The sequence below is a fragment of the Cnephaeus nilssonii genome (assembly GCF_951640355.1).
Source record: "Cnephaeus nilssonii genome assembly, chromosome: 7".
Classification (NCBI taxonomy): domain Eukaryota; kingdom Metazoa; phylum Chordata; class Mammalia; order Chiroptera; family Vespertilionidae; genus Cnephaeus; species Cnephaeus nilssonii.
In genome coordinates this window covers 21,846,326-21,869,757 of record NC_137078.1, presented here as the reverse complement: position 1 = coordinate 21,869,757, position 23,432 = coordinate 21,846,326, and the positions used below count along the sequence as shown (strand labels likewise).

General features: G+C 45.7%; 1 protein-coding gene across 3 annotated transcripts in view; it reads left to right on the top strand.

Annotated features, from left to right (window-relative positions):
• Window positions 1-23,432, top strand: part of GFOD1 (Gfo/Idh/MocA-like oxidoreductase domain containing 1) — a 109,000-nt gene that overhangs the window by 69,765 nt on the left and 15,803 nt on the right. The window lies entirely within an intron of this gene.

The following is a 23,432-nucleotide window of genomic DNA, read 5'->3' as shown; positions in this document are numbered from 1 at the left end:
TAGCTGATCCTCTGAGCCCCCTTTTGTGAGGCGCCTCTCACAGACACCAGAGAGGTGTTACTGGACAGCCCCAGAGTCAGAGGGAGAAGGCAGTCCCCACCCCAATTCTTGTCATGCTTGTAGGAATGAATTCAAATGGGTGACTCCAGATGATTGCATTGTGATAAAGCCAATTTATTGAAAAATTAAAGCATGCACATTTATTAAAGGGCAAGCCCAGTCGGTGTGACTCAGTGGTTGAGCATTGACCTATGAAACAGGCGATCACAATTGGAATCCTGGTCAGGACACATGCCCAGGTGGTGGGCTCGATCCCCAGTAGGGGGCGTGCAGGAGGCAGCCAATTGATGATTCTCTCTCATCATTGACATTTCTCTCTCTCTCTCCCTCTCCTTTTCTCTCTAAAGTCAATAAAAATATATATTTTTTAAAAAAGAAGCGAGGCAAGCAAATCTATCATCCAGCATAATGCGCACATGGGCTTTTAGCTAATCTGAAGAGCGAGGGGGGTGGAGGTCTAGCTAGCATTTATATACTTTTCTGTCTATAGATTTTTAAATTCCTCTGCTAGATATCCTGGTACAGGTTAACTCTGAAAGTCTCTCTTGCTTTTACTTAGTTATGGCTTTCCCAGAATTTATGAGAAGCACCTGCCAATTAAATCCCAAGACTGCTTGTCTCTCTGTTTAACAGTGGGGTGAAATAAGACTGCACTCTTTCTTCCCCCTCCTCCCTCCTTTCTGCTGTTTTTCTGGAATTCCAGGGTGGTTTAAGCTATGTACTCTCTGGTTGCATTAAGATTCCTCCTCCTCTCCCTCCAATCTTTGAAGAGACATTAACCATTTGCTCTCAAGCGTCCTTGGCTAGGGGAAGTTAAGGACTTGGTATTTGCAAGCTGGCTGCAGGCTGCCAAACTGTTTGGCCTTGTTTAGTTTAGTCTCTGTTTCCCTATTTCTCCTGCCTTGGAATTTTCCTAGATCCTTACTGTCCTATAACAGTTTTTGATCTTAATTTCCCTCAAAGTTTGCTACCCAGAAGGTATTTACACAAAAACCAATGTCTGCTTTGAAGAAGGTTTTGGTTCTAAGAAAGACCCTTTGAACTTGGCCATTTTGGACAGTTTTCTCAGCCATTATAACAGGTGTCTCAAAGATACTTCAAAGAGACATGACAGAGGCTTTGTTCTCTTTCTTTTTTAGGCTTTGTTCTTAATATGATCCTTTATTCAAGTGTCTAAGTCAGTGTGGTCAAGGCGTGCTGCTCTTGTCGATAAAGAAGTTCACATCCCTAACTAGACTACGGAGCATCTTCTTCATCACCTTTCATCTCCACCTCCTTTTGCGTGCTGCCTGCTCCAGGGCTGGATGCAGGCAGCACGCAAAAGGAGGTGGAGATGAAAGGTGATGAAGAAGATGCTCCGTAGTCTAGTTAGGGATGTGAACTTCTTTATCGACAAGAGGCAGGAAGAGTCGGAGGCTGGCGCTCCAGAACTGTTAGTCAGGGTTCTCCAGAGAAACAGAACCAATTATATATATGGTGTAATTACACAATGCCTTATCTGTCTTCTCACTGACTGTTGTCAGGGTTGCATCCTACACACTATTTTATCTCTAGTGCCTTGCCTTGCCAGGTTTTGGCAAATCGTAGGCGGAGCACAGATCCCTAGCTGTTTTCTCCCTCCCCTTAGTCACTTCTCCCCTTCTTCTCTAGTAACAAAACCATTACCTTTTAGCTGGACCTATGGTTGCCAAGATTAAAAGAGGAGAGTTATTGTAAGGAGTTAGGTCATGCAATTATGGAAGCTGAGAAATCCCAAGATCTTCAGTTGGCAAGTTGGGAGCCCAGGAGAGCCATTGGTATATTCCCATCCATGTCCACAGGCCTGAGAACCAGAAGAGCCAATGGGATAAGTTCTAGCCTAAAAGCCAGCAGGCCTGAGACTCAAGAAGTGCTGATATTTCAGTTTGAGTCCAAAGGCAGGAAATGACTGATGTCCCAGCTCAACAGTCAGGCAGGAGGAGTTCCCTCCTCTCAGCTTTTTGTTGTTGTTGTTCTTCAGGTTTTCAACCGATTGGATGAGGCCCACTCACATTAGGGAGGCCAATCTGCTTTGTCCAGTCTATCCATTCAAATGTTACTCTCATCCAGGAACACCCTCCAGGTACACCCCGGATAATGTTTGACCTAACGTCTGGGCACATAAAATAACTATCGCAGTGGGGTTATCTATTTTAAGGGTGTCCTCCTGTCTTCTCTTCAACAAATAAATCCTAAGCATGTGATTTTAGTTACTATAAACCAGATCCAAATTAAGAATTTCTTTCTCACATAACAGTCCCCCTGAAAGCCGTCTGGCAGCTCCACAGTGTCTAGGATCCAGGACCCTCTGTCTTGTTGCTCCACCATCCCTATGGTGTTGTCCTTGCCTACATGGTCCTTTGTGGCCTCACCCCATCGGAATTCACACAAGAAGGGGAAATGGAAAATTGCACCATGAGAAGTTTATGCATCACTTCCATCTCCTATTGGCGAGAACTTAGTCACATGGTCACATTTAACTATAAGGGATACTAGGAAATGTAGTTTTAACTCTTGCCAACCATGGGTCCAGCTAAAAATGAATGGTTCTGTTACTAAATCCACTGGGGTGAGGGAAGAGACAGCCAGCATTCTATGCTACACCTCTGATTTGCTGAGACCCGTGCTGCACACTGGGATGTGATGTGTCCGATGTGGTCCTGCCAGTGGTCATTGGGGAGATAGGGTACTGGCTATCACATTGTGTAATAAGTTCTAACATGGGGGTAAACACAGGCAGCCAAGCTAGAACAGGACTGTCAAAGAAGCCTTCTCAGTGAATTTCCGTAAATCATTCTAAAGAACAACCCTATTAGGCCCAATGGGTTGAGAGTCCATTTTCTTAAACCTGAATTTCAGCTGGACCTGTATTTTTCCTTCTTTGGCAGTCAAACTGAAATGAGAAGTTGAGTTTCAGATCTTGTATTTAATGGCAAGTAGGGAGATCCAAAATATTCCTGGAAGCATTTATTAAAAACAAGTACGATTCCTTCCCTTTCCTGCCGCTCTCTCTTCCTTCTGCCTTCTCCCTCCTTTAATTTTAGGCTTGAGTTCCGCTGTCCTAGCGGGAATGCAGACATCCTTTCTGAGCCTCGTTGCCCTGCACGTGTGGAACCCCTGCAGGCTTTGTGCAAATGTCCTTTAAGGGTTTTAGGGTGGGGATGGGGGGGAGGAGTGGTGTACAGAGAGCTCTTATGTAATGTGGTAAACAGACAGCAAATGGACGTTTCATTTTCCATTAGCCAGAGAGGCATTTTATTTCCACTAGAAATGGGAGCAGACGTGAAAGCAATTAGTGTTAGTGAGTTTACAGTGAGGTCCCTGGAGCCAGCAAAATCCCGGGGCCAGATGTCTGTACTTTACTGGTTCCTTGTTCAAAGAACATTTGTGAGTTATTCCACCCCTGCCCATCCTACCTCCTGCCAAAAAGACCCAAAATATCACAGTTAAGAGAACATAACATTCACTGAATAACAGAGGCAGAAGGCCTGTTCTTTGGAGACAGAGAAGGCTGCCTCAGAAGTTGGGAGCAGCAGGAAAAGTCCCCCCAGCATCCTCCTGGCCCCGGGAGCCCCCGGGACACTGATCCCTGGGGCCAGGGCTTGAGGCAGAGATAAAATTAAGGATGGTAATCTCTCGGCCCACCTTTTACTCTTCTTTGTCCACTTTTTCTTCATCGCTGTCCAAGTCCACCCCTAATACATGTGGAGTAGGAAAGACAGAAATAGAAACAGCAGAAATAAAAGTCCCAAATACCCACTCCTCCCCATCTACACTGTTATAATGTGATCTCAATTTTATCCAATCTCAGCTTCAAAATGACCACTGTCACCACCATAGCCACCAAAGCTTCAGACTCTGCCACTTCAGTACTTTCCAGTGGAGATGTTCTTTCCCTATATACAAGTAACCTCACTCCTTCCTTAAAAATCTTAAATTGCATTGTTTGTCATTGGCTGGCTGTACCTGCACTGTCCAGTTTGGGAGCCACTAGCCACATGTGACTAGTAAGCACTTGAAATGTAGCCATTCCAAATTGATATGTACTGTAAGTGCACAATACACACTGGATTTCAAAGACTTAGCTTGAAAGAATAATATAAAATATCTCAACTTCTTATACTGACCATATGTTAATAATATTTTGGATATATCGTGTGTAAAGGAAATGTGTTATTCGATATAATTCTACCGGTTTCTTTTTATTTTTTTCATGTGGGTATTAGAAAATTTTTAATCACACATGTGGCTTGCATTTCTAGCTTACTTCTGTTGGGATAGTGCTGGTATATGTTACGTCTTAAAGTCCTTTAGTGCTGTATTTCTGAAGTCATTGAAAATATTTTAAAAGGATTTTAAAAACCTACTACTGCCCTAGATGGTTTGGCTCAGTGGATAGAGCGTTGGCTTGTGGACTGAAGGGTCCTGGGTTTGATTCTAGTCAAGGGCACATGCCTGGGTTGTGGGCTCGATCCCCAGGAGGGGGCGTGCAGGAGGCAGCCAATCAATGATTCTCATCATTGATGTTTCTATCTCTCTCTCCCTTCTTTTCTGGAAAAAAAAAAAAAAAAATATATATATATATATATATATATATATATATATATATATATAATAAAAGAGTAATATGCTAATTGGTCACAACACCCTCACAGTAACAACTGAACAGCATGCTGTGTGGGGTGACAAGGCTGGCTGGGGGGTTAGCGAGGGACAACCAAATGACTCACCAGCAGGCTGCGTGGGGCAACCAGGCCGGCAGGGGGGTTAGCTTGGGACGACCAAACAACTGACCAGCAGGCCGGTGGGGGGGAAGGGCAGTGAGGGGAGACCAGGCCAGTAGAGGGGGCAGTTGGGGGCAACCAGGCCAGTAGGGGTGACCAGGCCGGTGTGGGTGGGGGGGGGGGGTGTAGTTGGGGGTAGCTAGGCCAGCAGGGGGGCAGTTAGGGGCAATCAGACTGGCAGGCAGAGGCAGTTAGGGGTGATCAGGCTGGCGGGGGAGCAGTTAAGGGTGAACAGGCAGGCAGGCAGGTGAGCAGTTAGGAGCCAGCAGTCCCAGATTGTGAAAGGGATATCCGACTGCCGGTTTCCCGGGGATCGGGCCAAAACCGGCAGTTGGACATCCCCCAAGGGGTCCCAGATTGGAGAGGGTGCAGGCTGGGCTGAGGGGAACCCCTCCCCCCATGCACGAATTTTGTGCACTGGGCCTCTAGTGTGTATGTATGTGTGTGTATATATATATATATATATATATATATATATATATATATATATATATTACAACTTGGAAAGTCTTTAAGAGAAAAGAAGAGGCTTTCCACACCTTTGTAAGAAGAAAGTTGGATAGCCAACAAAGAGAACAAAGAGATTTCATAGAGTTTGAGATAGAGTCCAGAAGCTTAATCACCGCCAGGAGCCAGACAGTGATGTAAACAAATGAGGAATGCCTGAGGTTATGTAAGAGAGAATGGTGGGGCTAGTGGTTCTCTGGGATGAGGTACCCTATATAAAGGCATCCAATTTAAAAGTTTAAAATGCTGGGTGCTCCGTAAGCAATGGGATTTGGCCCAGCATGCTCTTTAAAACACTGTTTTACACTACAGATCCCATGAAAATTACCCTTTGCAGACTATTCAAACCAAGCTTTGTAAATTGGAATTTCTTTTTTGAATCTTGAAATGACATTATTTTTAATTTTGCACCCAAGTTTACACATAGATTCCACTCTGTAGCCTACATTCTTTTTACTAAGAACATGGCTAACCATGAACTCATATTGCCCGAGTTCAGTGGTCGGCAAACCGCGGCTTGCGAGCCACATGCGGCTCTTTGGCCCCTTGAGTGTGGCTCTTCCACAAAATACCACGGCCTGGGCGAGTCTATTTTGAAGAAGTGGCGTTAGAAGAAGTTTAAGTTTAAAAAATTTGGCTCTCAAAAGAAATTTCCATCGCTGTACTGTTGATATTTGGCTCTGTGGACTAATGAGTTTGCCGACCACTGCCCGAGTTCATATTCTGGGAGATGCCAAGATAGTATCATCTCATATAGCTCTTGTAACAACCCTGTGAGTTTAATTGTACCTTCATTTGCATTGAGGCTTAGGGGAAGTACGCCATCCGCTTGGCCATAGCAAGAAAGTGGCAGAACTCTCTGTGCTGATACATGGCGAATGCTCCTAAAGCTGCTGGACTTTCTGTGGGAAGGGTGGCGAGCATCAGGCCCACAGAGTAACACAGTACAAGATGGGCCAGGGTCCTCTGTGTGCGCAGGGAAAGCGGCGTTACGGCAGGAAGCAGAGCGGCTATGGGGGGCAGGCTAAGCCAAGTTTCCGCAAAAAGCCTAAAGCCGTAAAGACTGCGGAGGCCTGAATGGATTGAGCCCAACTGCAGGTCTCAGAGAATGCTGGTGGTTAAGAGATGGAAGCATTTTGAACTGGGAGCAGATAAGAAGAGAAAGGGCCACGTGCTCCAGTTCTAAGTTTCATATTTTGTTTTATTATGCAACACTAAAATCTTGAGAATATGTTTATTTCAAAAAAGAGAAAGAAAGATAGTGGCAGCACTAAGGTTCAAACCCATGTGTTTTGGATGCCACTGTCATAATCTACCAAGACAGTTCTCAGAGTTTTACTTTGTTTTCTTCTAAAAGTTTTATCACTTTAGGTCTTGGATGCATTTTGAGTTCATTTTCACAGGGGCATTGGGCAAAGTTCCAACTTCATTCTTTTGCATGTGGATATCCAGTTGTTCCAGCATCATCACTTGCTGAAAAAAGTATTCTTTCCCTATTGAATTCTTTTCCCAAGTCTTGGCAGCTTTGTTGGGGATCAATTAACCATCAGTGTGAGGGGTTATTTCTGAATTCTCAATTCTATTTCATTGATATATTTGTCTATTCTTGTCTCAATACCACATCATCTTGATGATAGTAGTTTTGTAGTAAGTTTGAAATCACAAAGTGCAAGCCTTCCAACTGTTATCTTTCAACATTGTTTTTGCTATTCTGGGCGCCTAGCATTTCCACATGAATTTTAGGATCAGCTTGCCAATTTGTATGAAAAAAGGCAGCTAGAATTTTGATAGGAATTGTGTTGAATCTATAGATCAATTTGTGTAGTGCTGCATCTTTTTTTTTACCCCACTGACCCCTCTCCAAGATGCTGGAACCTGCCAATTACCTCTACCACCAGGCAAATTTGGGAAAACACACAAACATACACAATATTATTTTGCAGCTAAACGTATGTAGAGGCAGGACAATCAGTCAAGGCAGGTGATGAGTCTGACACCCTCCCCCCGCCCAGCAGCCACATCTGGAAACATTTTGGGTTGCCATAGCAGTAGAAGGAGGCCCTACTGGTACTGTTACCAGCAAGACAAGGAAACTTTGGTCCTTGTTTTCTTGAGGAAAAGATTTCACTCAAGAGACAAAGTGTAGAAAAGCAAGCAAGAATTTATTGACCACAGCAAAAATGTGCTTAGGCTGGGCGGCTTTGGCTCACAGGGAAGTCAGAGAAAAGGGGGCTTTGGAGACAGGTTCAGGGGGTTAGGGCAGGATGAGCTGCTGCTGCCCATTGCTCCCCTGGTTGCAAGTCTTATGGGATCCCTTAGAGGTTAGGGGATGCATGCCTGTGGGGGAAGGAGAGGAGCAGGGGGAAGGGAAAGTGCTGCATCTTAACACTATTAACCTTTTGCACTCGGATGTCGAGTGTGACTCGACACGGTTAGCATCGGTAGCAGCTCTTTTTATACTCTTTGAATGTCTCAATAATTTGAAATATAAAAAAATCCAAATAAATAAGTTTGTATGAAAAGAAACTCCAGTTTTTTATTCTACTGCCGCGCTTTGTAAAATCTGGGGTATTTAAAAAAATTAAATCCCGAGTAGAATAAAGGAATCGAGAAAAAAGCAAGCGAGTGCAAAGGGTTAAGTCTTCTGGTCCATGGCTACAGGATGTCTTTCTAATATGTAAGTCTTCTCTAATTTCTTTCAGCAACGTTGTTTAGTTTTTAGAGTTCAAGTTTCACATTTCTTAAATTTATTTCTAAGTATTTTTCCTTTTTGATGCTGTTATAAATAACTTATTTTCCTAATTTAATTTTCAGTTTGTTTATTTTTCTGCAAAATTTAAAATAGTGTTCACCATTCAAAATACGTATATGATATTCTACCCATAAGTGCCCAAGCTAGCATCTGTTAGTTTCCTTCTTTCCACCCTCCTTTCCCCTCTCCCTTCTTTCTCAGTCACTGTGCCACTTAGTTGGACCCATAAAAAGCAGGAATTTTCTGTTCCCATCCACTATGCAGCCCAGATTCAGATTTCTTTGATTGTCTGTAAAATATCTTCTCATGGTTGGCCTTCTCAAACCAGGATCCAAACAGTCCTTCTCTTAGAAATGGCAATGATACCTTTCAAGTCTCCTGCATTTTCTAATGGCCCCTCTTTTCTCTTTTTCCTGTGTTGAGGCTTTAAATGTATATTATTCAGGCACAGTGCGTCTCCAACCTCATACAAGGCTAAGATCTACAGCTGATAGTCCTCATTCAATGAGCCTCAGATTCCCCCTCACCTCATTTTATATATAAAGGCATTTGGACCATACAGTTATTTCCTCGAGCAGTAGAACCACGGGTCTACACAGGTGTGTGATGCTGTTGTTGGCTGTCCCAGCACCTGCTGAGGAGAGAGCATCCTTGCTGAAGATACTGGACAGAACATTGTTGTTTCCTATCCCCACCCCTAGTACTTGAGCGTCAATGACTGATTGCTATACGGAGTGACAAAGAGGGCTCTTGGGCATCTCACTTTACTTAATAGAGTGGAGAGCTAGATTCCCTGGGCTCCACAGAAGAGTTTCTCACCCTCTCCTGCCCCCTTCTCTCATCCCTGCCCTCCAATCACCAGATGTGCCTTTACTCTGTTCTTCCAAGGTTCTTCCCTTTCCCCTTCATTTTCAACGTTGATCTGTTTTAACCCTAATTACAGACTCGTGTCTCACTTCCAGATCAACATGGTACATACCTACCAACGTCCCACTTTTTGTGTTGTTTTTTTTTTTCCCATTGACAGCACTCAGTTCTGACAAAATGTGGGTTCCTTTAAACACTATATGCCGTGGATTACTCCTAATTTATGTTTGTCTGCAGTGGGGGAGGGGAGGGGGCAATTTAAAATATTTCCCCATCCAGTATGGCCAGGCACCAACCCGTGGGCACAGAAGCCACCTTGGAGCTGGAGTAGGGTCTTGACTGTGTGGCTGCCAACCCTTCAAGTGCTGGACCATGGGGAGGTGGGAGGGTTCTTGAATAATGGGAAGATGCCCGGGAATCTCAGGGTAGCAGCTATTTACCAACTGAGAAATGCATGTTTTCCACCTCTATTGTGATTACCTGGACGGTTGTGTGCTGGCTCGATATTGGTCCAGGGACTGTGTGTATTTCAGTGTAATAGCTTGTACGGTGTTTATTCTAGAGCTCCACCTTTCATCAAGTCTTCACTATCTCCCTCCAATAAATCCACAAATGGCAGGTGTTGGCAAGGAAGTTGAGAAAAAGGGAACCCTTGTGTGCTGTTGGTGGGAATGTAGATTGGTGCAGTCACTGTGGAAAACAGTATGGAGTTTCCTCAAAAAATTAAAAATGGAACTGTCTATGACCCAGCAATTCCATTTGTAGGTGTACATCTGAAGAAAACCAAAACACTAATTTGAAAAGATATATGCACCCCTGTGTTCATTGCAGTATTATTTACAATAGCTAAAATATGGAAGCAACCCAAGAAGTGTATTCATCAATAGATGAATGCATAAAAAAGCCATCTTACACGCATACTCAGCCATAAAAGAGAATGAAATCTTACCATCTGAGACAACATGGATGGACCTTGAGGGTATTATGCTAGGTGACATAAATCAGACAGAGAAAGACAAATACCATATGATTTCACTTATATGTGGAATCTAAAAATAAAGTAAACAAAAAGAAACAGACTCATAGTTGCAAGGACAGACTAAGGGTTGCCAGAGGAGAGGGGGCTTTGGGGAACTGGGTGAAAAAGGTGAAGGGATTAAGAAGTACAAATGGGCAGTTACAAAATAGTCACGGGAATATAAAGTACAGCATAGGGAATATAGTCAATACTATTGTAATAACTATGTATATTGCCAGGTGATACCTGAATTATCTGGGAAACCACTTTGTAAATTATATAATTGTCTAATCACTGCGGTGTACATCTGGAACTAATCTAAAATATATTGAATATGAACTGTAATTAAAAAAATAAAAATAAATAAAGAGGCTTCCAGAAATGACTCAGAACCCCCAACTGTCCTTTGAGGAGACTGAACAGGCAGCTGAGAGGGGCACACTGCTCAGCAGCGTTGTGCTCTGCCTCCAGGTCCTGGGATCTAGAATGACCCTTTCTGAGTGCCAGAAGCTTTTCATCAAAACTAGTTCTCATGTCCATTGTACAGATGAGGGAACTGAGGCCCAGAGAAGTGACTGGCATAATATTCGTTACAAAGTACATGTCATTTTATATAACTTTATGTTATCCTAGAGGCCCGATGTACGGAAATTCGTGCAAGAGCAGGCCTTCCTTCCCCTGGCTTCTGGCACCGGCTTCCCTCTGGCACCCGCCTGCAGGCACCTGGGACCCTGGCTGGCTTCCCTCTAGCCCCGGCTTTATCAGGAAGGATGTCTGGAATGACGTCCAGAAGACCTCTAGTCTAATTAGCATATTACCCTTTTATTATTATAGATAACATTATGTAATACATCATATATGTTTATATACTATATATGTTACAAATACCATATGATTTCACTTATATGTTATTATATAGCATAATATTTGATAGTATATCACTTATATGTTATTATATAGCATAATATTTGATAGTATAGTAACTAACATTATACAGCTAGTCACTTGCCGGCTGTGCTAGGAGTTAAACTCAGTTGGGAAGGCTCCAGCGTTGGCCCTTTTCCCTAAACCAGGCTTCTCAGACTTTCTTTTTTTTCAGACTTTCTTTTGAAATACTTGCTAAGAACAGAGGAAAGGGAAGGCATACTTTGGGAGTCAGAGGGAGTATCTGGGCACGTGGCCCATAGTCAGAAATTTCTTCTTCTAAAAATTAATGTAATATTTGTATTTGGTTTCAAATGGGCCTGTGTTTATTTTAATATAAAGCATATTTAATATAAAAATGTTCACTCCCCCAATGGCCAAGTCAAAGGACACTCCAGAGAGTTGCCACGTGAGCCAAGTGTCATTCCTGGCTCACCTGCTGAAGGGCGCCACCATCTTCTCATAACTCCTAAGATTGAGTTGGTGTTTGGCCAGACATATTTCTTGTTCCCACCTGCCCTCCTGGTTTGCATTGGCTTGTAGCAGGGAAGCAGATAGAGGCAAAGTTTGCCTTGCCAGGAGGTAACGGCCCTCAGGTCTCCCCTGCGGTCCACGTCTGGGTTTTTTGATACAACTCTGGCTCCCACCCCTTCTGGATATGGCTGACGCTGCCCCAGAGGGGACACAGGGTCTGGGAGTGAAAGGCCATACAGTGGGGGTGCAGAGAAATTTCTCACAGCAGGCTGGCTGTCCGCAGGTGGAGGGGCGAGGGCCCTGAAGCCTGACCTCCCCTTTTCCGTCTAGGGCCGGCTTCTGTGGGGCCTCACAGTCCCCAGTCACTGCTGTGCCTTCACTGAGTGACAGTCGTGGGTGTCCTTGTCTTTCCCTGGGCACTTTCCTCCACCCAGGCCTCTCTGAGGCTCTGCAGGTGTGGGTCCTCCAGCGAGCCAGTGCACCCCCGTGCTAGCTGCCATTTGGGGAACTTGACCTCCCTCTGACACGAAGCATCCCAGGCATGTGAATTTCCTGTTGCTGCTGTAACAAATTATCACTCTTAGTGGCTTAAAACAATACAGATTTATTCTCTTAACAGTTCTGGAGCTGAGAAGTCTGGATTTAAGGTGCTAGGAGGGTTGCATTCCTTCTAGGAGCTTTAGGGGAGAATCCATTTCCTTTCTTTTTCCAGCTTCTAGACACCAGCTTGACTGTATTTGTTGGTGATTTTCTCGTATCACTCCAGCCTCTTGCTTACATACCACATCTCCTAACACCCATGCTGATCTCCTGCCTCCTTTTAATAAGGACCCTGTGATTACATCGGGTCCACCTGGATAATCCAGGATCATCTCCCATTCCTAGATCCTTAACTTAATCACATCTGCAAAGTCCCTTTTGCCATCATGTAAGGAATCATTGACCAGTTCTGCGATTAGGATGGTGACATTCAGCCTATCACAGCAGGGACACCAACTGCTGGGAAAGCTGCCTGTCCTGTAGGTGACAGTGAGCTGGTGTAGCTCTCAGACACTTCGTGTGGCACTCACTTTGAGAGCCGCATCTGAAAGCACATGGGCACTCAGACTTGAATTCAAATTCTGACTCGGTTGTTTGCTCTGTGACCTCTCACAGGCAAAATGTATTATCTCTGAGCCTCCGTTTCCTCATCTGTAAAGTGGAGGCAGTCATCTAACTTTGCAGAGAACATTGAAGCATCTAGTATGTGGCCAGCAAACAGTAGGTACTCAATAAATGATGCCTATAATTATTTGGGGGAATTTCTAGTGAGCTACGTAGAGGTAGGACTAATACTGTTCTTTAGCTTAGTTTGCATGTTGGGTGGCTTCATGGGTACTTCTGTGCTTATGAAAACCAAACTAAACCTATAAACGCTGTTCCCCAGGCTCCCGAATTCTAAAACCCACTGCTGCAAATTGGGAAAGGGCAGGCAGTAGTGCCGTACTAGGGTCACATTCCTGCATTCCCCTCTGCCTGCCCCTTACCCCACGCTCAGTGGCCGGCATGTTTAGTCCCAAGGTCAGATCTCCCTGGAATGAACGGACCCCAAACTGGACCTGGAATTGCCTCAGCCTCTGGACCAGGGAGACGGAAGCCTGAGTAGCGCCCTTCCCCCTCCCCCAAGGAAGGTCCCAGCTTTCTTTGCTCACGGCTGAGAACTAACTCCGGGAGGGGTGGGAGCGGTCGGTGTTTATGCCGAGGAAGTTTCTCTTTTGTAGGGAGCAGCGACCAGGGAGCTCGTGGGGTCTCCCCCTGTGGTGGCTTCTGGGGTCTTTATCTCAAGTGGAAGGGGCTAACACATATGGGTGAGAACAGGCAGCAGTTACTTCACGTAAGTTATCTTTATTCGCTTCTCAGGATATTACTGTCCACGTTTTCATGATGAGGAAGCCAAAGCCCTGAGAGGTTAACTCCCTTATCTGAGTTTGCACAGCTACTGAGAGGCAGCCCTGGCGTCTGTCCAACTTCTAAGCCAACCAGCCTGTGAGACTGCAGTATCTGAATTTCTGGACAATCCATCAATCTATTGTATTACAAGAAAGGGAAAACAAGCCTCCCCTATCAGAGGCAAGGCCATGATTATGTGTTTTATCAGATGATTTATAGGCTCTTTATCGCGTCCCCTGTGTCTGCTGGCAGCGGGCCAGGGCTGTCATGCTGCTGCTTAGCCCAGGCCTTGTCCAACCTCTCCCTCGCCTCTGACACCTAGGCCCCCACGTCCATCCAAGGGCATTGTAAGGGTTATTTTGTCCCTTTTGAATAAAAATTGTAGTTTTTTTTCTATTCATTTTTGAATTGCTAATGCAGTTGCCCAATTCTAAATTCAAAGAGTCCAAAAGCAGATATCCTGGAAATCCTCTCCTTCAGCCACCCACTTTCCTTCCCAGGTGCAACCACTGTCACTGTTAGCAGTGTTCCCTCCAGAGTGTTTTACATAAATACAAGCAAATAAACATTCATGCTCTTCTTTCTATACCATACATCTTATTCTGCATCGTGCCCTTTCTGTTTAATTTTCCATATCATGTATGAAGAGCATTCTTATTTTTTATGTGAAATATAAAATTTATATAAGTCATGATAAAGATTATGTTTAATGACAATTAAAGTAAATCTTTAAAATACGGGCTCCTAAATTCTAAACGTCCATGCTGATCTGCCTCCTTTTTATAAGGACCCTGTGATTACATCAGGCCCTCCAGGATCATCTCCCCATCTCTAGATCTAGAACTTGATCACAAATGCAAAGTCCCTTTTGCCATCATATAAGGGAACTTCAACACAAGTTATTTTGAATCAACATTTTAAAAATTTTGAAACTCAAACACGGGTCTTTATGGAGCCAATCTAATTGGTAAAGATGCAAATGAGCATATAGTTGCACAGCTCCAATTGGACAGGGCATGGGCTAACATGGTTCTCACAACTCTCCAATGAAGTTGATTCTGTTATGATCCCATTTTATAGATAAAGAAACCGAGGCTTAAAGAGGTAAAGTTACTTATCCAAATAAGTGGTAGAGCTTTGCGATCAGACTCTGTCCTTGGTCTGGCTTCCCTACCTGTGCCAACATTCTCTGCTATAGCTTCATTGGCATCATCAGAAAGTTCCAGCTAAGATTAATGAAATTTAAGCCCATGTCTAATCTTCCGCCTTTAAGGAAACAAAAAACCTAATATTTATGTCCTTTGTTAAATTAACTCTCTATATCCTTGAAAACCATAATTAAGTATCCTTTTAACTTGCCCTCCTCTGATTTTTTTCTCTATCCCTTGTTGGGTAAATTTCAAGCAATAAAGATTTATTGAAAATGGTCATTGTGCTAGGCCATTGTAGGACACCAAGAAGTAGATATGGTTCCTGATTGTCCTAAAGGGTTTCATCATCTGATTAATAATACTAGCACTTATTACATACTTACTATGCCATGCATTATGCTAAATAGGGTGTGTGCATTACCTCATTTAATCCTCGTAACAACCTTTCGAGGTAGATACTATTGTTATTCCTATTTTATAAAAACCAAAAATAAACTGAAGCCCAGAAGGTTTGGGGGAACTTGTTCATAGTTATAGAGCTCACAGGTGGTTGGGAGCTTCAATATTACACATGAAAATATGGCTAAGAATTCCAGATGTTATATAATAAAGTCTCAGGAAGTTAAAACTGACTCAGGCAGCAAGTATTAGAGGAGAGATACCTGAGGCGTGGGGTCCCCAGGGAAGATGTCTCAGAGGATATGGGAGTTAAGTTGGACCTTGGAGAGGGTGTTGACACAATGAGGACTAGGGAGGCAGGAGCAAAGGTATGAAAGCGGGATAGTGCCCAGGGAGGCTGAACCTGTTTGCACTTGAGGAGTTAGCAGAAGGAAAGTAGAGAATCCCTTTGGAGAGGTAAGTAGTGGCCAAGGCATGGAAGTCTCAAATGCCTTGAGTTATCTAGGCATTTGATAACTTCTAAAAAGGAGGTGTGTGTGTGTGTGTGTGTGTGTGTGTACGCATATATATATGTTTAATGGTAAGATAGACTGGAAAGGGTGTTAGATATTTTTTAAAGACACAGTATTCACACAGTGTGGACCTTTAGAATATTGTTTGCATATCAGCATTTGGCAAAAGCACCTCTATTTGAATTTTGCAGTGAGTTATTTACATGTCTAGTTGCGGAGATATTTTTTGAGCAATTTACCATACCTCTTTTTTTTCTACTCATCAATGTAAAGGTTTGCATGTGATGGAGTGTAGGTAGCCTGTGCTCCCCAACATGTGAAGTGCTTTCATATCCCTACCTTCCATGAGTTATAGCTTCTAGAACTGCTAACGTGCTCTCCTCTCCTGAGGCCATGTGGAGGGGCAGCTACCATAGGTAGCCCTGACTTAGCATCAGAGCCCCTCTGAGCCCTCATCTCCAATCTGATCCGACATCCCCGACATAAATGCATATTGGCTATTTAGTTAGCAAGGCACCATATAAAGAATATAAATCATGGGATGTTATTCTTGGAGGCACCCTCTAGATTCTGGTCCAAACACAGCTTTCCCTCTTCTCCAACATGCTTTCATCAAAAAGGGAACGGTCAGATAATTCGGGGATCATTCCTTGTTGATTCCATGGAGATTTATGTAAATATTGATGGCTCAAGGAAGTGCCATATTAGACAAACCATTTCCTTATGGAGAGGTGCTTGCAAATTCAATTTATTGTGCATGTGCCTACGTAGCTGGGCACTTAAAATAGCTCTAAAAACCATCCAAACAGAAACACGGACTCATCCGAGGCAAGGGCGGTCATGGGCATGCCGGTTCTCTCCTGGGATTGTGAGGAATCAGATCTAGGCTGGGAATGGGGATGGAACATGGAGTTGAAACATCTTAACATTTTTAACAAGCACTTTCCAAACGTCTTGGCTTGGCTGGAATCTCCTGACACAGCAGTGAACACTCCAGAACTGGTGACCCTCAGAAGCACATTGGGAGGTGCTGCTTTAGCCCAGTCCCCTCACTTCGCAGGTGAGAAAATGGGTAGTGGCAGAGCTGGGACTGGAATGCAGGAACAGGAGTCACAAGAAGTCTCAATCCTTGTCACCTTCCTCAGGTCCATATACACTGAATACTCAACCTATACTAGTACAGGTCTGTGTAGAGGTGAATGCTGCCCATGGGAAGCAACCACGGAGAGCAGCAGAATGGGGCATTTGGGGAGAAGTGTTTTGTGGGGGGGCTGGTGCTCACTGGTGGGGGGCAGTGGGTGGTGGTCGCTGAGAGCGAGGTCTGCCAGGTGAATGACACTTCTGCTGACTTTGGATGGTGGGGGACAGCTGTGTCCCCCAAGGAGGACGAGGTTCCTCTGCAGCAGGCCAGGGGCACCACCTTGAGGCAGCTTTCCCGGCCGTGGCTCTAGAACTGCTGACTCGCTGGGCGTGTGTCCAGCACAAATGCAGTGTATGTGTTTGCCTGTGTTTAAGAAGCGGTTTTGGGGTGAACTGCAGACTCCCTGGGACTTTCAATGTAATGATTGTTCAGGGCCTGGGAATGAAAGGAGAAAAAAGGACCATGAACACCAAAGCTATTGTTTGAGAAAGTAAGGGTAATTGCCCAAACTCACTGGCCTAAGATAACGGATAAGATAAGGATAAGAAGCCTTACAAACTGGTGTTTGAGGGGAAACGGGCAGGAAAACAACTAAGGGAGGGGTGAGCTGCAAAGACCTGAGTCCTTTTCTGTGGAACAGAGAGGTTACTGAGGAGAGGACAGTTAATGACTTTATTCTGGTGCGTTATTATTTATTGTTAAATTTTTTATTTATTGTTTTTCTACTCTGAGTGCTTGAACTTTCATCAAGTCCGTTCTTCAGGCTTGAAGCCCTTGAAGAGGGTTTTGGGGCTGTGCTTTACCCGCCCCTCACCTATACTACTCGATGTAATCCTTACCTCTCTTTCCCCTTCCCCAGAAGAAATTGACCTGTATACAAAAGGCACTCAGTTGTTCATTGAGCTAATTAGAACAATTTGGCCAGTTCTACTCTTAAAACCTTGATGACTGCTTAACCTTAACGCACTGAAAGAACAGAAAAACATTCTGTTATTTCCTTTCCTGGCCCAGCAGAAATGCAGGATAGGAGTTTCCTCTAGGCCCCAGACCCCTATCTTCCTACCCCCAGCTCCAAGCAAGAGTGCATCCATTCCTTGTTGCAAAATTCTTGGTCTTTACAGAACAGTCCCACCATTACCACTTGCCAGTTTCAAAAACAGTTCCATGAACATGGTTTCCAATGGCTTTTGGGGGTTGCTGATGTAATCTACAGTTTATTAGAACAGGAGCCGCGTGGGAGCAGGTGCCTGGGTGGGTCCTCTCCTGCCAGCCCTGTCCTGAGATACTCACACAGAAGACTGTCGCATGCCTGAGATTAGAATGCCAGCCTCATACTGACACACACCTCCTCTGCTCTCCCCTGGCAGTGGGGTACAGCTGTTACTAAGCAACCAGTTCATCTAATGCTCTCCTGGTCAGCAGACACAGTCATACTGCCCAGGTGCCCAGCACCCGCCCACTGTGGAACAGAGCGAACCACGCCTGGCTCTCGTCCTTGTCCATCTGTATCTGGCCCGCCTTCAGGGCATCTGCTGAGTCAGAGACATCTGGGCATCTCCCCACAGGCTCTGCCGGAGTCCTGTGCAAGTCCCATGAGTGACCAGGTATTCAGGAGCCCCAGGCCAGACTTGTTCCAGCGCTGGACCCATGCAGAGCCCTCTCCTGGGTCCCGGACAGTCCCTTCTCCGCAGGAGCACCCTCAGGATGGGCCGGGAGTCCGTACAGCTGTGCTGTGGCGCTTTCCCCAGGACCTGGTGCCTTCAGAGCGTCCACCACCTGCGTGCCCGTCTCCTGGCTTCCTCAGGGCCTCCCAGCATAGTGAGGAAATGACCCCTAGCCCATTTCCTCATCTGTGAAAAGGGGCTGCGGCCGCCCGGCCTCATCAAGCAGGCCATGGGCTTTCCGCTGCAGACCCACTGTGTCCAATTTTCTGGGAGTTCCTACCAACAAGGTTTCTTCCTTGAAAAAGAGTTTGCATTGTTTGCAAATTGTTGTCCAAACAAACAAACAAACAAACAACTTCAAGACTCACATTTCATTTTAGCCAGTGCCTGGGGCAGTTGCCTGGGGCAGTATGACTGGTCTGCACCCAGCAGTGAGCGGTTCTTCAGCCTTTCAGCCTGGCTTGCTGACGCCTTCAACCTTGCTGAGAACAGGCTGTTGTCATCTGGTCTCAAGATGAAAAACTGAGCACTGTGCCTTTAAGAGGGAAGGCTAGAGGAGGGAAGAATCCCTGGCTTCCAGGGGAAGCCCAGATTCTGTGTTCAGTTAGGTGCTTTGTAAGCTCCCCCTCCAGTCATAGCTCCCCTGCCCCCAGACGCCCCACATCTTGCCCATTCCTGAGGTTCTGAGCTCTGTGACAGGATCCTCATTCTAGTGATGATGGTAGCACAGATCTGTCAGAATATCAGCTGCAACTAAGGGTGAGGTTGGTTCTCAGGAAAGAGAGGTTCTGATTTGCAGTGTCATCACTAGCTGAGCTTCAGGTGTTTACTAGCAGCAGCTGATAGGTGCTCAGCTAACCGCCCTAGACCCCCAGACCGCCTTTGTCTCACATTTGCCCAGCCCGGCCTCTTTGTTGCCACTCTATGCAACCAATAATGCCAGCAGAAGTCCCTGCCTGGGGTGTGTGGTGTCGTGAACAGGCACCCCGACCTGTACCTGCAGGCTCTGCGTGTTGTTTTCATTCACGAGACAGCGCTGCGGTAGGTTTGGCTTTTTAGGTTGGTTTGTTTATCTTTTTTTGCTGTTGCATCTCACAATGACTTTATTCTTCTAATAGGCTTATGCCTTCCAGCAGACTTTCTATTCATTTCATCCCCTCAGCAGTCTTACAAAGCGGGCAGGGTCAAGGATCAGCCTTGTTTCACAGATGGATTTTGCACATTGAATCAGTGGCAAAGCCAGACTTAGACCCCATTTCGATTTCAAGTCTTTTTTTTTAATATATATTTTATTGATTTACAGAGAGGAAGAGAGAGGGAGAGAGAATTAGAAACATCAATGAGAGAGAAACATCGATCAGCTGCCTCTTGCACACCCCCTACTAGGGATGTGCCCGCAACCAAGGTACATGCCCTTGACCAGAATCGAACCTGGGACTCTTGAGTCTGCAGGCCGGCGCTCTATCCACTGAGCCAAACCGGTTTCGGCTCGATTTCAAGTCTTGATACCTTGCCCATTCACCATGCTGTCTTGCTCTTTCCTCCCTGCATCCCACCCCCACTTGTTTTGAACTCTGTAGCTCTGAGAGCTGATGTGAGCAGGTTTTAATTGGATTGTTACTGACTTCTGCAGACACTTCTGAGTACGTTTCACTTGTCAGGACAGTGGCTATATGTCATTTCATCCTCAAAGCAGCCTTTGAAGGTGTTACTCCGATTGTATAGATACGTGATCTGAGCTTCCTCCACGTCAGATAGCTTGGGTCACACAGTTCCCAATGCCAGAATCAGAACTTCAGTCCACGTCCCCCAACTTCCTCCTACTTCCCTTTCCAGTGAATGCTGCTGTACCTTGGGCTGCTTTATTAAAAGGCACTTGGCGGTTCTCAGTGCCCAAATCAGTCTTTTCAGAAAGGGTCCAGAGCTTGTAAACCTTTTGTCCTAGAGAAGCAGTGAATGGCCAACAACAGAAACCACCTGGCTGATTTTAGCAGAATGGAAGTTTTTGAAAGGACATTAGTTCATCACGAGATGTTAGACCGGCTGGGGAAGTAGACTTGGAAAACAAGAGGAATAAAGGACGGTTTAGCAGCTGGAATCACAGTCCATGTCTCACGAGGAAACCCAGCTGATGCAAACAGACCCCTTTACTTGTGATGGTGCTGACAGTGGACTGTAGGTGCCATTGTTGGCATCCCCGCACCCCAGCCCTGGGAAATTGGGTGTTGCTATCCCCACTGCCAGACTGGGTTCTCCACCTTCCTCCTTCCTGTGTACCAGGCCCAGATGGTATCCCTGGTTGGCCAAACCCAGATGTGTGCCCAGGCCTTCCCTGCAAAGGCTGCTGGGAAAATAAGCCCCTGGTGTGGCTTCCACCGTGGGAACAAGCTCTTCCTCTCACCAAAATTCACACAATAGGGAGTTTCCCACATAGAACCAGGAGATTCAGGTGTTGCATAGCCCCGGAATATTATCAGTCTCCATGACACGCCCCCAAACCCACACAAACACCTAATTCTAGGTTACATCCCCGTTTCTCACCATCACCACCTTCCCACCACTCCCCAAGCCTTATCGCAGTCTTGGTCTAAGTTGTGGAGGTGATGTACATGAAAGTGCTTGGGAGGTGGCTTGTTAATAATGACCCTGATCAGGCGGGAGCCCTGGGCCTGGCTGCCTGCTGCCTGTGGGTTCTTGCTGTTGTCTGGCCACATCAGCAAGAGCCCTGCGCTTTCGCTGTTGGATTGAAGATGTTCTCACAGCTGATTTTTCCCTCTGCTTCTGGCTGAGGGTGGGGGGGCTTCATTGTTTCTTTGTGAGGAAGCATGGAGCATTGGGCTGCTTTCCTTTCCTGGGCGGGTTTTGGTCACACCGAGGTGTTTATTCTTCCAAGAATCTGCTCTCCTGGGAGGCCTGGGCGAAGGGGTCAAAGGGTGGCCCCGCGTGGTTCTGCTGCCGCACACTGCTTGCTGGAGGTGAGTGTCGCTCGTTCCTTTTGTGGAGCCTGCAGATGCGCGTGCAGAAGGCTGGAGCCCATCCGTGCAGGACTTCCTTGTTCATCCGTGGGAACCCAGCCACCACGTGGCCATTTCCCCAGCCACTCTCCTTCCTGATAAGACTCTTTCAGTTGCCCTAGGTCTATAGCCAGAGCCGTGGGGCAACTGGACACCTGCCTTCCAAGGACAGCAGCCACTCTGGTTCTCCCACGCGAGGCTCCTCCCACCCACTTCCCTCCAACTCTTCCCCCTTGCAAGCACTAACTAGCCTGCCCTCCCCGCTTTCTGCCCCAAATCACTTCTCAACTCAGGGCTGGGGACCAGTGGGCCCAAATAGTTTGGGGCTTCTTTTTTTATTTTAATTTTATTTTTATTGATTTTTTACAGAGAGGAAGGGAGAGAGATAGAGAGTTAGAAACATTGATGAGAGAGAAACATAGATCAGCTGCCTCCTGCACACCCCCTACTGGGGATGTGCCCGCAACCAAGGTACATGCCCTTGACCGGAATTGAACCTGGGACCTTTCAGTCTGCAGGCTGACGCTCTATCCACTGAGCCAAACCGGTTTCGGTGGTTTGGGGCTTCTTTTAATAATGTGCCTGGTATTGCTGAGCTCAGTCATTGAATCCTGCTCCCTCCCTTCCACTTGTAGCAGTTTCCTAGGTGGAAAATGGAAAATGTGGGGCTTTGGGATCACAGACCTAAATTTGCAGCAGGACCTGCCACATATCTATGATCTTGGGCAACCATAACCTCTCTTGGCCTCAGTGTCCTGATCCAGACAAATGGGGATAACAGTGCCGAGCACATAGAAAGCCTGGCGGCACCTGGCGGGTACATTAGTTTCAGTCCTTCCTGGTGCACTGTTTGTGTCCCTGGAGACGGAGGCTCCCGCCCTGTCCCACCCTGTTCCTATTACCAGGGCCTTCAGGGAGCCCTGAATTGGGGACACAATCTCTGTGGTGACAAGGAGACTATTAATAGGTTTTTAAAAGTCTAGACTACCTCACCGATTCTTTCTTTTTGATGGAGTAAAAACTACTGAAAGAACATAGGAACAAAGGGAGGTTTGAAAGGAATGTCCACACGTGTCTGAGGCATTTTATTGGCAGGATGCTTGAGAATATTCCTCCTGGCGGGCTCTCTAAAGCTCATGTCCAAATGAGTGGACTGGGCTGGGATCATTTTAAGATGACCTTCACTACCCCCCACCCCGTCCCCCATGTCACTCCATTGATTAGTTATATGGCAGAAGGGAAATGACCTGGGTGGGCCTAATCTAATCACAGAGCCATTTAAAGATAAGAGTTCTCTTTAGCTGGTGGCAAAATAGGAAGTCAGAGAGATTCCAAGCCCCAGAAAGGGGGCTCCCACCTGCTGCTGCTGGCCTGGAGATGGAAGGGCACAGGAGGAATGCAGGTGCCTCAGGAAGCTAGACAGCCAGAGGGGACCTCAGGCCATCAGCCCCGGGGCCCTGAATTCAGCCACCAACATTGTGAACTTAGAAGCACATTCTTTCCCAGAGTGCATTGTGAAACCCGAAGCAGACACCCAGCAGAGCCCACCTGAACTTCTGATCTAGAAAACTCAGAGATAATAGGTGGTGTTGTGTTAAGCTTCTACTGTGTGTGCTGGTTGTTATGGCAGCAATAGAAAACTGATACAGCCAGGCAATAGGGACTGGTGGGGACTGGAGATGCACGTGTCACTATTCAACTCCAACCCATAGTTGTCATGTGGAGGCTTTGGGGGAAGAAACCCAATGTTTCTGAATCTCCCCATTTTTTAAGAGGCCAAAACTTAGAATGTGTGAAGTATCCTGACTTAAAAAAACACATCTGCTACGTAAGTATACCTGTGATCCCTTCAGGGAAGCATAGCCCCTCTTGAATGGAGTTTCCTACCTTTTTTTTTTTTTTTGAGAAGTTGCCTAGTTTAAATTCCCTTGTCTTTCATATTCTATATACTCTATGCACAGTGAGGATGGTGTTTATCCCAAAAGTTGACTTGCAACAGACAGTTAGGTGCTGAGGTTTTGTCAGGGACTATATGGGGGCTTTGGATGTGTGATGAGAATTCACATTCCACTTAGGAAGAGAAAGTAGAGATTTTTAAATTTCTCTCCAGCCAATCTGATCACCATTCTAGGCCTCCATCTTTAGGTGGGTAGGTGGGGAATGGAATTATAGTCCGATCTGGTAATCACACCCACCCAGTCATTTACATTTTCTTTAG